The sequence below is a fragment of the Ornithorhynchus anatinus genome, chromosome X1 (assembly GCF_004115215.2).
Source record: "Ornithorhynchus anatinus isolate Pmale09 chromosome X1, mOrnAna1.pri.v4, whole genome shotgun sequence".
Lineage (NCBI taxonomy): Eukaryota > Metazoa > Chordata > Mammalia > Monotremata > Ornithorhynchidae > Ornithorhynchus > Ornithorhynchus anatinus.
This window is the reverse complement of record NC_041749.1, coordinates 76,740,856-76,756,073: the sequence shown is the minus strand read 5'-3', so window position 1 is coordinate 76,756,073 and position 15,218 is coordinate 76,740,856. Positions and strand designations below refer to the sequence as shown.

The following is a 15,218-nucleotide window of genomic DNA, read 5'->3' as shown; positions in this document are numbered from 1 at the left end:
AATAATGGCATTGGTAAAGTGCTTACTGTATGTCTAAGCACTGTACTAAGCTCTGGAGTAGATGTGAGATAATCACATCCCACATGGAGCTCACAGTCTAAGTAGGAGGGAGAATAAGTATTGAATCCCCATTTTACAGATGAGGGAAGTAAAGCACAGAGAAGTTAACTGCCTTTCCCAAGGTCACTCAGCAGACAAGTGGTGGAACTTGAATTAGAACCCAGATCCACTGACTCCTAGGCCCGTGCTTTTTCCACTAGGCCATGCTGCTTCTTTAAGAAAGTACTTAATTCTTCTTTAGCAAGTATCTCCATCGTTGGCCTGCTTGCCACCAGCTGCCTTGGTCTTTCCTCTCCCTTCTCTTCTCCTGCTCTCCCCCAACTTGCACTCTTTGGTCTTGCCAAGCTAACAATCAATTAAGTCATTTAACTTCTCCGTGCCTTGGTTTCCCCATCTGTAAAATGGGGATTGAGACTGTGAGCCCCATGTGGGACAGGGATTGTGTCCAACCCAATCGACTTATACCCACCCCAGCACTTAGTACAGAGCCTGGCACATAGTGAGTGCTTAAGAAATAACATTATTGTTATTATTATTATTAATAGTATTTACTGACTGCCTACTCTATGTAGACCACTATCCTGAGTGCTTTGTTGTGGGCAGGAAATGTGTTTGTTATATTGCACTCTCCCAAGTGAGCAGGAAATGTGTCTGTTATATTGTACTCTCCCAAGTGCTTAGTACAGTGCTCTGCACACAGATACTGCTCAATAAATACCATTGGTTGATTGCTTGGGAAAGTATAATAGAGTTGGAAGACAGGATCCCTGCCTTCAATAATAATAATAATAATGTTGGTATTTGTTAAGCGCTTACTATGTGCAGAGCACTGTTCTAAGCGCTGGGGGAGATACAGGGTAATCAGGTTGTCCCACGTGAGACTCACAGTCTTCATCCCCATTTTACAGATGAGGTCACTGAGGCACTGGGAAATGAAGTGACTTGCCCACAGTCACACAGCGGACAGGTGGCAGAGCCAGGATTGTAAACTTCAAGAAGCTTACAATCTAGTGGTGGAGGCAGACACCAAGATAACTTCCCAATAATCATTAGACTGTAAGCCCGTCGATTAGACTGTAAGCCCGTCAAACGGCAGGGACTGTCTCTATCTGTTGCCGACTTGTTCATTCCAAGCGCTTAGTACAGTGCTCTGCACATAGTAAGCACTCAATAAATACTATTGAATGAATGAATCAATTGCATTTTTTAAGCCCTTACTATGTGCAGAGCACTGTACTAAGCACTTGGGAGAGTACAATATAGCAGAATTGGCAGTCACATTCCCTGCCCACAACAATCTTACAGCCTAGAGGATGGGTAATGGGAAGCAATAGAGAATAAAGATACGTATGTAAAGGGCAGAGGTAGGAGTTAAGGGCGTTCTCACCTTCTATCCTCCGACTCTCCCGCCTCCGACCCATTGATTATGTTTTTTTGCCCTACCTGGAACTCTCTCACCCTTCAAATCCACCAAATCACATCCCTCCCCATCTTCAAAGCACTCCTATAAAGTCACCTCCTCCAAAAGCCACCCAAGATTAATTTCCACCTTCCTACTCATGTCATCTCAACAGCCACCTTTAGTACTCAGGTACATATTGATTTGTTTTATTTATTTATAAATAATCTACTTTTGATCGTATCATTGTATCTATGCTTACTCTTATTCTCTTTGATGTTTGCAATTTGCATCTTCTTATCTCCCCCTTTAATTTGTAAGCTCCATGACAGCAGGGATATTGGAACTATTCAGTAATTATAATAAAAATAATAATTGTTTACTACTACTACTAATAATAATAATGTGTTTACTACATGCTAAGCACTGTGCCAATGATTGGGGTGCATACAATATAATCAGATCAGATTCAGTCCCTTTCCCCACATGGGGGCTCACAGTCTAAGGAAGAGAGACATAGTGCTCTGCACACAGTGAGCGATTAATACTTAATGATGATGATCTTTTCCCACCTGAGGCACTGTGAAGATGAATCAGTTCTTGGTTGCCAAATAAGCTCCTTGTGGGCAGGGATCGTGTCTATCTACTCTATTGTATTGCACTCACCCCAGTACACTCTCCCCAGAGCACTGTACTCAGAATTATTATTATTATTATTATTATTAAGTGCCATTGAGTCATTTCTGATTCATAGCAACTGCATGGATATACTTTCTCCAAAATGTCCTGTCCTCTACCATAATCCACAACCTTTTTAATGGTTCTTCCATTATCGTTGTTATGGTCTCTATCCATCCACAGTCTAAGGAAGAGAGACATAGTGTTCTGCACACAGTGAGCGATTAATACTTAATGATGATGATCTTCTCCCCCCTGAGGCACTGTGAAGATGAATCAGTTCTTGGTTGCCAAATAAGCTCCTTGTGGGCAGGGATCGTGTCTATCTACTCTATTGTATTGCACTCACCCCAGTACACTCTCCCCAGAGCACTGTACTCAGAATTATTATTATTATTATTATTAAGTGCCGTTGAGTCATTTCTGATTCCTAGCAACTGCATGGATATACTTTCTCCAAAATGTCCTGTCCTCTACCATAATCCACAACCTTTTTAATGGTTCTTCCATTATCGTTGTTATGGTCTCTATCCATCTAGCTGCTGGTCTGCTTCTTCCACATTTTCCCTGGGCTTTTCCTAGCATTAGTGTCTTTTCCAGAGAATTGTAGCACTCCATAAATATCACTGATTGACTATCCTCTTATGGAAGGTGCTAGGTCACACAGCATTAGGTTAGGTTATAATGAGTAAAAACTGCCTGGCATATTGCTACAGGCTTTTTCTTATCCAAGATTAAACTATTCTCATTGGCAAATAAGACTGAAATGAAAACAACTTAATTGAAGAATCCCACTTTTTTTCTCCCTCCAAATAACACAAGCATGGACTTACCCAGGACATGCCCTCATTTCCTGAAAGATTTGACCCAATTCACATATTTGTTATTTTAAAACATGCCTTTTCTTCACCCTCATTCCACAGGGATTATATATCTCATATCAAGGAGTTCATCCCCTGACAGAATTGCACTCTGGTTAAGCAGAAGACAGGGTCACCCTCATCCTAGCCACTAGAACACAAAAGAGCCACTATAGGATTGGATGGGGTGCAGGTGGTGGAGTCAATGGCACAATGTTTAACTACTTTTTAAAAAAAATGTTAAGTGCTATGATTTGATTTAAAAAACAATCACAGTTCAGGTTTCAAAGATTTCTGCTGACTTCGGCACACAACTCTTTCACTGCTATACAAGTCAAGTGGCTCAAAATTTGCACACACTTTGAAAACTTATCCTGCAACAAAGAAGCCACTTCACATAAAATGCTGAAATAGAAGCCTCATCATATTTTGTTTTCTTGTGAGAAGGTCAGGACATGGGCTCTTGGCAATTGTGCTCATGACATCATACACCTAAACAGGATTCTGTCAGCTTTCATCTGCAGTTCAATCTACTCACACAAAAACAACTCCAAGGAGCTGAGCAGAGCATTCATGGGAGCACTTGTTATGGGCTTGGTCTGTGGTGAAGAATTCCAGAAATAGCTGTGTCACTGTAAACACATGGATGGGGGTCTGTAGCCAGACTCGGCATAGAGGTTCAACCACTTGTCTTCCACCATTTCAATCAATGACACCTACTGAATGCTTACTGTGAGCAGAGCACTGTACTAAGCACTTGGGAGAGTACAATAGTATGCAAAATCCCTGCCCACAGGGTGATTCAATCTAGTGGATTCTGTTGCCCTCCATTCCAGCACTTCCTAGGACAAGCACAACTTCAAGAACCATCACGAACAGGAAGAAAAGAAGAGAATGAACCATTGTAAAAAGATGTGATCAGCCATTGGAGCCCAGAAGCAAGTCAAAGATGACAAGTGCTTCTACTCATACCAATCAATCGATCACATTTAATGAGCGTTTACTGTGTGCAGAGCACTGTACAGAGCACTTTGGGAGGGTACGACAACAATAACAGGCACATTTCCTGCCCATGAAAAACAGTCTGGGGGAAGACAGACATTAATATAAATGAATTACGGATATGTGCATAAGTACTGCCCCTTTCAGGGTCGCACCTGGAGAGTTTCCAGTACTCTACCATTCTCGACTACAGGAGGTAGAGTCAAGCAGAGGGATACCCATTCCATTCCTAGCTTGGGCAGTGGCTAGCGAATGGGAGGCAATCTGCTACAAGTCAAAACTCACCTGGGCTGGGCAGCAGCGGCATGGGAGAGAGTAGAGGGCAGAGACGCAAGTTTACTGTGCAGAAGGAGGCAATGGTAAACCACTTCCGTATTTTTACCAAGAAAACTCTATGGATACGCTACTAGAACAATTGCAAATGGAGGTGGGGCCTTCTGGGAGAGATGCATCCATGGTGTCGCTATTGGTCGGAGATGACTCGATGGCATAAGACAAGACATAAGTGCTATGGGGCTGAGGATGTGGGGCAGTGAATAAAGAGAGCAAGTCAGAGTGACGCAGAAGAGAGTGGGGAAAAAAGGAAATGAGGGCTTAGTCAGGGAAGGTCTCTTGGAGGAGATGGTCCTTCAATTAAAGCTTTGAAGGTAGGGAGAGTAATCGTCTGTCAGATATAAAGAGGGAGGGCACTCCAGGCCAGAACCAGGATGTCAGCAGCGAGATAGACAAGATCGAGGTACAATTAGTAGGTTGGCATTAGAGGAGCCCGAGTGTGTGGGCTGGGTTGTAGTAGGAGAGAAATGAGGTAAGATAGGAGGGGGCAAAATGATTGAGTGCTTTAAAGCCGACAGTAAGGAGTTTCTGTTTGATGCATAGGTGGATGGGCAACCACTGGAGGTTCTTGAAGAGTGGGGAAACACGGACTGAACGTTTTTGTAGAAAAATGATCCAGGCAACAGACTGGAGTGAAAAGAAACAGGAGGCAGGGAGGTCAACAAGGAGGCTGAAACAGAAATCAAGGCAGGATAGGATAAATGCTTGGAATAATGTGGTAGCAATTTGGATGGAGAAGAAGGGGAAGATTTTAGTGATGTTGTGAAGGTTGAACCAACAAGATTTAGTGATAGATTGAATATGTGGGTTGAGTGAGAAAGAGGGGTCAAGGATAACTCCAAGGTTATGGGTTTGTATGACAGGAAAGATGGTGGTGCTGTCTAACAGTGATGAGAAAGTCATGGGGAGGACAGAGTTTTGGAGGGGAGATAAGGAGTTCCGTTTTGGACATGTTTAAGCTTGAGGTGACAGGAAGGGGTTAGCCATTCATTTATTCATTCATTCATTCAATAGTATTTATTGAGCGCTTACTCTGTGCAGAGCACTGTACTAAGCGCTTGGAATGTACAATTCGGCAACAGATAGAGACAATCCCTGCCCAATGACGGGCTTACAGTCTAAACGGGGGAGACAGACAGCAAAGCAAAACAGAACAAAGCAAAACAGAATCAAGGAGATATACAAGGAGAGAAGCAGCGTGGCTCAGTGGAAAGAGAATGGGCTTTGGAGTCAGAGGTCACGAGTTCGAATCCCAGCTCTGCCACTTGTCAGCTGTGTGACTGTGGGCAAGTCACTTAACTTCTCTGTGCCTCAGTTACCTCATCTGTAAAATGGGGATTAAGACTGTGAGCCCCACGTGGGACATCCTGATTCCCCTGTGTCTACCCCAGCGCTTAGAACAGTGCTCGGCACATAGTAAGCGCTTAACAAATACCAACATTATTATTATTACACCTCATTAACAAAATAAATAGGGTAATAAATAATATATACAAATGAGCACAGTGCTGAGGGGAGGGGAAGGGAGAGGGGGAGGAGCAGATGGTGGGGGGGAAGGGAGGGGGTGCAGAAGGAAAGGGGGGCTCAGTCTGGGAAGGCCTCCTGGAGGAGGTGAGCTCTCAGTAGGGCTTTAAAGAGGAGAAGAGAGTTTGGCGGATATGAGGAGGGAGGGCATTCCAGGACAGCGGTAGGACGTGGGCCAGGGGTCGATGGCGGGATAGGCATGAACGGGGGGACAATGAGGTGAGCGGCAGAGGAGCAGAGTGTACAGGGTGGGCAGCAGAAAGACAGAAGGGAGGTGAGGTAGGAGGGGGCAAGGTGATGGAGAGCTTTGAAGCCAAGAGTGAGGAGTTTTTGCTTCGTGCAAAGGTTGATAGGCAACCACTGGAGGTTTTTGAGGAGGGGACTGACATTCCCAGAGGATTTCTGTAGGAAGATGATCCAGGCAGCGGAATGAAGAATAGACTGGAGTGGGGAGAGACAGGAGGAAGGGAGATAAGAGAAGAGGCTGACACAATAATACAGTCGGGATATTATGAGAGCATTAAGACTCTGTGGAGATGACCTCAGTATCAAAAGAATGGATGATACCTAATCCTAAAACAAGTCATAATGCACGAACTACACTTCAACAGTAGCCTGCAGAGAAGAGTCCACACACTGGAATTTTCCTAGTTCCCCAAGGACAAATGAGTACCTCATCTTCCCTCTCAAACCTTGTCCTTCCCTTGTCTTTCCCATCACTACAGATAACACCATAATCCCCCCTATGTTACATACCTGTACGTTTGGCATTATCCTCAACTCATCTCTCTCTCATTCAACACGCATAACCATACCCCAAATCCTGTAGGTTCTACCTTCACAACATCACTAAAACTGCCTTTTCCTCTCCATCCACACTGCCACTATGCTGATCCAAGTACTTATCATATCCTGCCTTTGCTAACACATCAGCCTTCTTGCTCATCTCCCTGTCTTCTGCCTCTTCCAACTCCAGTCCTTATTTCACTCTGCTGACTGGATCATTTTTTCTAAAAAAAAAAAAATACCTTCAGTCCACATCTAGAGCACGGGCTTGGGAGCTATAATGCCAGCTCTGCCACTTACCAGCTGTGTGACTTTGGGCAAGTCACTTAACTTCTCTGTACCTCAGTTACCTCATCTGTAAAATGGGGATTAAGACTGTGACCCCCACGTGGGACAACCTGATTACCTTGTATCTACCCCAGCACTTAGAACAGAGCTTGGCACATAGTAAGCGCTCAACAAATACCATCATCATCATCATCTCTTCAGATTGCCCAACCACCTTTGTGTCAAACAGAAACTCCTTACCATCAGTGTAAAGCACTCAATCAGCTCTCCCCATCCTACCTCTATCTACCCCAGCGCTTAGAACAGTGCTCTGCACATAGTAAGCACTTAACAAATACCAACATTATTACCTTGCGTGGCTCAGTGGAAAGAGCACGGGCTTGGGAGTCAGAGGTCATGAGTTCGAATCCCGGCTCTGTCACTTGTCAGCTGTGTGACTTTGGGCAAGTCACTTCACTTCTCTGTGCCTCAGTTCCCTCATCTGTAAAATGGGGATTAAGACTGTGAGCCTCACGTGGGACAACCTGATGACCCTGTATCTACCCCAGCACTTAGAACAGTGCTCTGCACATAGTAAGCGCTTAACAAAATACCAACCTTGCCTTGCTAATTTCCTACTACAACCCAGCCTGCTCACTTAGCACCTCTAACGCCAAAGCATTCACCCTACCTCAGTCTCATTCATCTAACCTCATCGTCATCCCCTTGTCCACATTCTCCTCCTAGCCTGGAGTTCCCTCCTCCCTCATTTCCGACAGACCACCACTCTCCCCATCTTCAAACACTTAGAACAGTTCTTTGCACATAGGAAGTGCTTAACAAATACCACTATTGTTATTCAAAGCCTCATTACAAATCACATCTCCATCAAGAGTTTTCCCCGACTGAGCCCTCATTTCCCTACTCCCTCTCCTTTCCTTGTTGTCTTTGCACTTGCTTCTATATCCTTAAGCCCTTGATATTCCCCCTGCCCCAAGTCCCACAGAATATATATTTGCTTATTTTAGTGTCTGTCTCCCTCTCTAGGCTGTGAGTTTGTTGTGGACAAGAAACATGTCTACCAACTCTGTTGTACTGTACTTTCCCAAGTACTTAGTACAGGGCTCTGCACACAGTAAGCACTCAAATACCATTGATCGATGGATATTTTATGACTGTTGGACCACATCTTTCTGGATGAAAAGGCTACCTTCTGGCTTGATGGGGTCCCTTAGAAAAGAGCATTTTCTCAGGCCAATCAAGTACCATTGAGTGCAGTGGAACAGCGATTTACTGAACATACAGCCAGGGCTCAAATTTCTCACCTTACTGACATAATTTGCCCAATCAAACATTCACCAAGTGCCAGGAAGGAACAAATCACAAATCACAGAATTAGACCTAGCCCCTACCCCGGTTGACTTGCAATCTTAACAACTTGAAAACCACTAACTCCTTGCCTGAAGTGCCTGCGTAAGGACTACCGTGGAGGTGATATGACCACAGAGAGAGGATTTCAGAGTTGGAAGGCCCGATAACTAAGCAAGCTATTCAGTTTGTCTTCAAATGTTCAGGAAGATGGCCCACCTACATATTTTCTAGGCTATACCACCACTAACTATCTTGCTAACTGACTAACAATGCAAGAGAAACTGTGGCACAACAAAGTAGGTTTAGCTGCTTAAAGGAAATGGGAATGTGTCTTGTTCTGAGTGATAAGAATGAAGGTTCTAAGTGCCAGCAGGTTTAGATAAAAGAGTTTCTGTAGCCATGGGATATGTTTTACCTTTTGTTCAGAGTCTGTCCACACCTGCGCCTTGGACCCCATTCCCTCTCACCTTATTAAAACCATCGCCCCTGCCCTCCTCCCTTCCTTAACTTCTATTTTTAACCACTCAATCTCCAATGGCTCCTTCCCCGCTGCCTTCAAACATGCCCATGTCTCCCCCATCCTAAAAAAACCCGCTCTTGACCCCACTTCCCCCTCCAGTTATCGCCCTATCTCCCTACTACCCTTCCTTTCCAAAATCCTAGAACGAGTCATCTACAATCAATGCTTAGAATTCCTTAACTCCCATTATCTCCTAGACCCCCTCCAATCTGGCTTCCGTCCCCTCCACTCTACCGAGACTGCTCTCTCTAAAGTCACCCATGACCTCCTTCTTGCCAAATCCAATGGCTCCTACTCCATTCTAATCCTCCTTGACCTCTCTGCTGCCTTTGACACTGTCGACCATCCCCTCCTCCTCCATAACTTATCTCACCTTGGCTTCACGGACTCCGTCCTCTCCTGGTTCTCCTCTTACCTCTCTGGCCGGTCATTCTCGGTCTCCTTCGCTGGCGCCTCCTCCCCCTCCCATCCTTTAACTGTTGGAGTTCCTCAAGGGTCAGTTCTTGGCCCTCTTCTGTTCTCCATTTACACTCACTCCCTCGGTGAACTCGCTCTCACGGCTTTGACTACCATCTCTACGCAGATGACACGCAGATCTACATCTCCGCCCCTGTCCTCTCCCCCTCCCTTCAGGCTCGCATCTCCTCCTGCCTCCAGGACGTCTCCACCTGGATGTCGGTCCGCCACCTAAAACTCAACATGAGCAAGACTGAGCTCCTCATCTTCCCTCCCAAACCCGGTCCTCTCCCAGACTTCTCTATCACCGTGGATGGCACGACCATCCTTCCCATCTCTCAGGCCCGCTATCTCGGTGTCATCCTTGACTCGTCTCTCTCGTTCACCCCACACATCCTATCCGTTACCGAGACCTGCCGGTTTCACCTCTACAATATCGCCAAGATCCGCTCTTTCCTCTCCACCCAAACGGCCACCTTACTGCTACAGGCTCTTGTTATATCCCGGCTAGACTACTGTGTCAGCCTTCTCTCTGATCTCCCTTCCTCCTCTCTCGCCCCACTCCAGTCTATTCTTCACTCCGCTGCCCGGCTCATCTTCCTGCAGAAACGATCTGGGCATGTCACTCCCCTTCTTAAACAACTCCAGTGGTTGCCTATAAACCTCCGCTCCAAACAAAAACTCTTCACTCTAGGCTTCAAGGCTCTACATCACCTTGCCCCTTCCTACCTCTCCTCCCTTCTCTCTTTCTACCACCCACCCCGCACGCTCTGCTCCTCTGCCACCCACCTCCTCACCGTCCCTCGGTCTCGCCTATCCCGCCGTCGACCCCCAGGCCACGTCCTCCCGCGGTCCTGGAACGCCCTCCCTCCTCACCTCCGCCAAACTGATTCTCTTCCCCTCTTCAAAACCCTACTTAAAACTCACCTCCTCCAAGAGGCCTTCCCAGACTGAGCTCTTCTTCTCCCTCTACTCCCTCTGCCACCCCCCCTTTACCTCTCCGCAGCTAAACCCTCTTTTTCCCCTTTTCCCTCTGCTCCTCCACCTCTCCCTTCCCATCCCCACAGCACTGTACTCGTCCGCTCAACTGTATATATTTCCATTACCCTATTTATTTTGTTAATGAATTATACATCGCCTTGATTCTATTTAGTTGCCATTGTTTTTACGAGATGTTCTTCCCCTTGACTCTATTTATTGCCATTGTTCTTGTCTGTCCGTCTCCCCCGATTAGACTGTAAGCCCGTCAAACGGCAGGGACCGTCTCTATCTGTTGCCGACTAGTTCATCCCAAGCGCTTAGTACAGTGTTCTGCACATAGTAAGCGCTCAATAAATACTATTGAATGAATGAATGAATGAATGAATGCTACAGAGACCCTCCTCTGCTTGGAATCTCTGTAAATAGAACAGTTAGAATAGAACAGTCATCTGCAATAAAGATGACTGCTCTCGACAAAGGCCAACTCATTTACTTCTGCCACTACACTCATCACTGGAATCTAGCAGCAAAACACACCTTAAGTCTACCAGAATGTCAGAACTTTTTCTTTTGTTTGGTCCTTGCATACTTTCTTTTTAGCATCAGTGACTCTCATCTTGTTCGCGATTTACAGAAGCAGAAAGGCCCATCCCAGTAAACTAGCAGCCAGATGTACAATGTTCCTTGACGCTAGCCTGGTATGCTTATCGGAGCGTGTGAGTTGCTAGGCAGTCCACTTGCCCTCTCTCTGTTCAAAAACATGTGTCCCCTTTTCTTGGTGAACACACACAGCTCTCTGTTGGGAGGAGATTCTCCAGCTGCAGTTGAAAGAGCCACCATTTAGCTGAGTGTCAGTGGCGTTTTAAGGAAAGGCAACAGACTAACGGCTATTAAAACACCACCCGGGGCTGCCGTCAGTGCAGATGGCTCCCGGGCATCATCTCCCCACTCTGTCAAGGCATAAACCTGTTAGAAAGGGAGCTCTTCTGCTCTGAGACTGTTGCTGACCAATTAAAGGACGCCAGGAGGACTTTGTGACAGCATGCAGCCAGAGCAGGTAACAGGCAGAAAGACTGACTGCCGGACAGGCAGCGGAGGAGCAAAAGTGGAGACAGCAAGCATGTGGATTACCCAGAAGCTGGATAATCAGCCCCTGGATAATTCAGAGTAGGCTGCAAAGTTAAGAAGAGGAAGAAGCCCACGTGTGTTAATGGGCAGGATAAAAGTAATTCTACATCTGCCACAGCTCTGCCTCAACACCCAAACTCACAAAGACCAAAATGAACTCACCCTAAATATTCTGCAGCGGTAGAAGAAATCGAGACAGCTGCCCCTTTAGTCTGGGTGGGGTGTGGGTGTGAGAATCCACCAACTGTAGTCTTTAACTGGGTGATGAGATCATCTGTAAATCCCAGCAACTTTACCCACAGACACAGTTGATGTTTGTCTCAGTTTTTGAGAAGGCCCAGACATTTGGGTGAGCCCCAATACTCCCCAGAATGCTTGTTTTGCCTCCCATCAGAATAATGATGATAACAGAATTCAACTTCAACTCAATTTAAGGGAGTCTATTCCTAGTAGGGTGAGCAAGCACATCCCCACTGCCTCTTTATTTGTGGCAGTGACTTCCTGGAGAACCATGACTCATTCATTCATTCAATCGTATTTATCGAGCGCTTACTGTGTGCATAGCACTGTACTAAGGAGAGTACAATGTAACAATAAACAGATACATTCCCTGCCCACAACGAGCTTACAGTCTAGGGGGGAGACAGACATTAATAGAGACACGACATTCTATGCTAAAGATTACCCTTTAAAAATCACTAATGCTGAAACCCAGATAGTGCTCTTCTGACTGCTGATTGAAGTTTCACTAAAAAGCTCAGAAATATGCTCATTATCACATATTTGCAGCCTGAGGCAGAATGGCTCAGTGCAAAGAGCATGGGCCTGGGAGTTAAGGGACCTAGCCCCAGCTCCCCACTGGCTTGCTATCTTACCTTAGGCAAATCACTTAACCTCTCTCTGCCTCACTTTCCTCAGCTGTTAAATGGGGATGAGACTGTGAGCTCTATGTGGGACCCTGCCTCTCTCTCAAACTGGGAGGCTCACGTGTGACAGAGACTGAGCCCAATCTGTTTATCTTGACTCTGCCCCAGAGTTTAGCATATAGGAAGGGCTTAATCAATTCCCTTTAGTCTAAGCTTGTTGTGGGCAGGGAATGTGTCTGTTAACATTGTGTTGTACTCTCCCAGGTGCTTAGTACAGTGCTCTGCACACAGTAAGCACTCTCAATAAATACAACTGAATGAATGAATGAATACCATCATTATGATTATTGGTGGAGCGAATACAGGAATGGGAGTCAGGAATTTTGCCCTGTCCTGCTGTGGGACCATGGACAAGTCACTGAACCTTTCTGCACCTCAGTCTCCTCGTCTGTAAAATGGGGATGAAATAACTCCACTCCCTCCCTCTTAAATTGTGAGCCCCCTGTGGGACAGGGATTAGATCCTATCTTGTACCTACCCCAGCATCTTGCACAGCGCTTTGGCCCAGAATAAATCCTTAATAAATACCATCGTTCAAATTAGTTGGCTAAAATGAAATACATGCACCACTTTTTTACAGGCATTTCTCATTTATGTTTTCCTTTTTATATGGTATTTGTTAAGCACTTACTATATGCCAGGTACCGTACTTAGCACTGGAGTAGATACAGGCTAATCAGGTTGGACGCAGTCCATGTCCCACGTGGGGCTCACAGTTTTAATCCTTCTTCTACAAATGAGGTAACTGAAGCAAAGTGACTTGCCCTAAATGCCACAGCATGCAAGTGGGCGGATCCAGGATTAGAACCCAGGTCCTTCTGACTCCCAGGCCAACACTCTATCCACTAAGCCATGCTGCTTCTGTCCCAAGAAAAGAACCTGTAAACATCAAAATAGTAGGTTTTTTCCTTAGTTATGACTGATTTAGGTGATATTTGATAAGAATTTGGGTTTGCTTGAAAGTGAGCTGATTTTTCCATGAAAATAAATTACTGGGACTCCAGTTAGTGGAAATTATTGTTATCTGAAATGATTTCTAGAATACTGAGCATTTAGTTGGTCTACTGACACTAACATACCTTGACTCATCTTCAAAATAGTGGATAAAGTATAGGCCTGGGAGTCAGAAGGTCATGCGTTCTAAATCCAGCTCGACTACTTGTCTTCTGTATGACCTTGGGCAAGTCATTTCACTTCCCTGTGCCTCAGTCACTTCATCTCTAAAATGGGGATTGAGACTGTGAGCCCCATGTGGGACAGGGACTGTGTCCAAACCGATTTGCTTGTATCCACCCTGGCGCTTAGTACAATGCCTAGCACATAGCAAGCACTTAAATACCACAATTATCATCCTCTAGACTCTAAGCTCATTGTGGACAAGGAATGTGTCTGTTCATTGTTATACTGTACTCTCCGAAGCACTTAGGCAGCATGGCTTAGTGGAAAGAGCATGGGCTTGGGGGTCAGAGGACATGGGTTCTAATCCTGGCTCCACCATTTGTCTGCTGTGTGATCTTGGGCAGACCACTTAACTTTTCTGAGCCTCAGTTACATCATCTGTAAAATAGGGATTAAGACTGCGAGCCCCACGTGGGATGACATGATTAGCTTGTATCTACCCCAGCACTTAGAACAGTGCTTGGCACATAGTAAATGCTTAACAAATATAATAATAATAATAATAATTATTATTATTACACTGCTTTGCACACAGTAAGTGCTCAATAAATACAACTGAACAAATGAATCATTTCTTTCTCTTTTAGGACTCTCTGCTTCTACATTCTCCCCATAACAGGGGTCAGCTTCTACTGGCAACTCAACCCTATCTGCAAATTTGAATTCATCAGTCCACAAAGAGGAGATAGGCAGGTTCTGTTCGGTGTACTAGTCCACCAACATATCAGTCACAAAACTGGGACCAGAAGGTGTTGATCAATACGACTGCTCCCTCTTGCCTGAAATGGACAATGCTAGTCTTTACAGTGAATTAGAAAAAAGTACCGTTTGGGAGGCAGGTGCTCTCTATTTGATCTGAAAGTTGCTGGGAGGGTGCCATTTGACTCATCGCTTATTCAGAAGAAGAAAGTGTTATGTGCGGCATTTCCCTTTCCCAACCGAAACAAAAATGTTATTGTTTCATGAATGAAAGGTCCATAGGATGGAAAACCTGCTTCCAGCAACCAGAGAGTCAAGCTTGGCTCTAGTACTGATTTAATGTAATTTCACAATCAAAGATGCCTGCGGCTTGGTAGTTTCAGATAAGTATGTTTAGAACAGGATACCTCAAAAACAAAAATACATTTTTCAGGGTGATTAGACAGGTCTAGGAATGCCAAATCAAGAAGAATGGCAACTGTTTAACGTGGTGCTTGTTTCGGACATTTATTAAGCATTTACTCTGTTCTAAGGGCAGTACAAGGAGATGGGCACAGGACAGTGAATCACACCCGAGCCCTACCCCACAGAGAATTTACCGAGTTTACCATCTAAAGAGTAGCTGGGGGTGGGGAGGGCACCTCAATTTCTGCACAAAGTGGATACCCTTGTAAGGACTCATATTACACATCCTTTCATTTTAGTTAACCAAAGGTCTAAATCCAAGAGCAAATGATTCAGACCTTACTCAGTGGGGCTTACTATCTAATGGAGGAGACTGGCAGACACAAATTACTTACAAATTGGGGGAGCAAGAGAAAGAATGATAATATAACAGGTAGTAGCAACAGGGTGAATTAGCTGAATAAATAATTGAAGGTACAATTGTCTATATACATACCTAAATGTAGAAGATGGTTTAAGTACATAAGTGCTAAAGAAGACTGTTGGGTTAATGCAATTTGGAAGTGTTGGGAATTAATTGGGGAAAGTTTCTTGAAGGAAGTGGGATTTTGGAGGGCTCTGATGATTTTGGGGAGTTGTAGTCT

The 15,218-nt window shown here is 45.1% G+C and overlaps 1 protein-coding gene and 1 non-coding gene across 2 annotated transcripts in view; one reads left to right on the top strand and one right to left on the bottom strand.

The window, feature by feature from the left end:
* Nucleotides 1–15,218, bottom strand: part of PHF2 (PHD finger protein 2) — a 187,723-nt gene that overhangs the window by 109,927 nt on the left and 62,578 nt on the right. The window lies entirely within an intron of this gene.
* Nucleotides 4,137–4,274, top strand: LOC114806953. Its single transcript, XR_003755006.1, has one exon. It is a non-coding gene; the product is annotated as a small nucleolar RNA SNORA7 (small nucleolar RNA).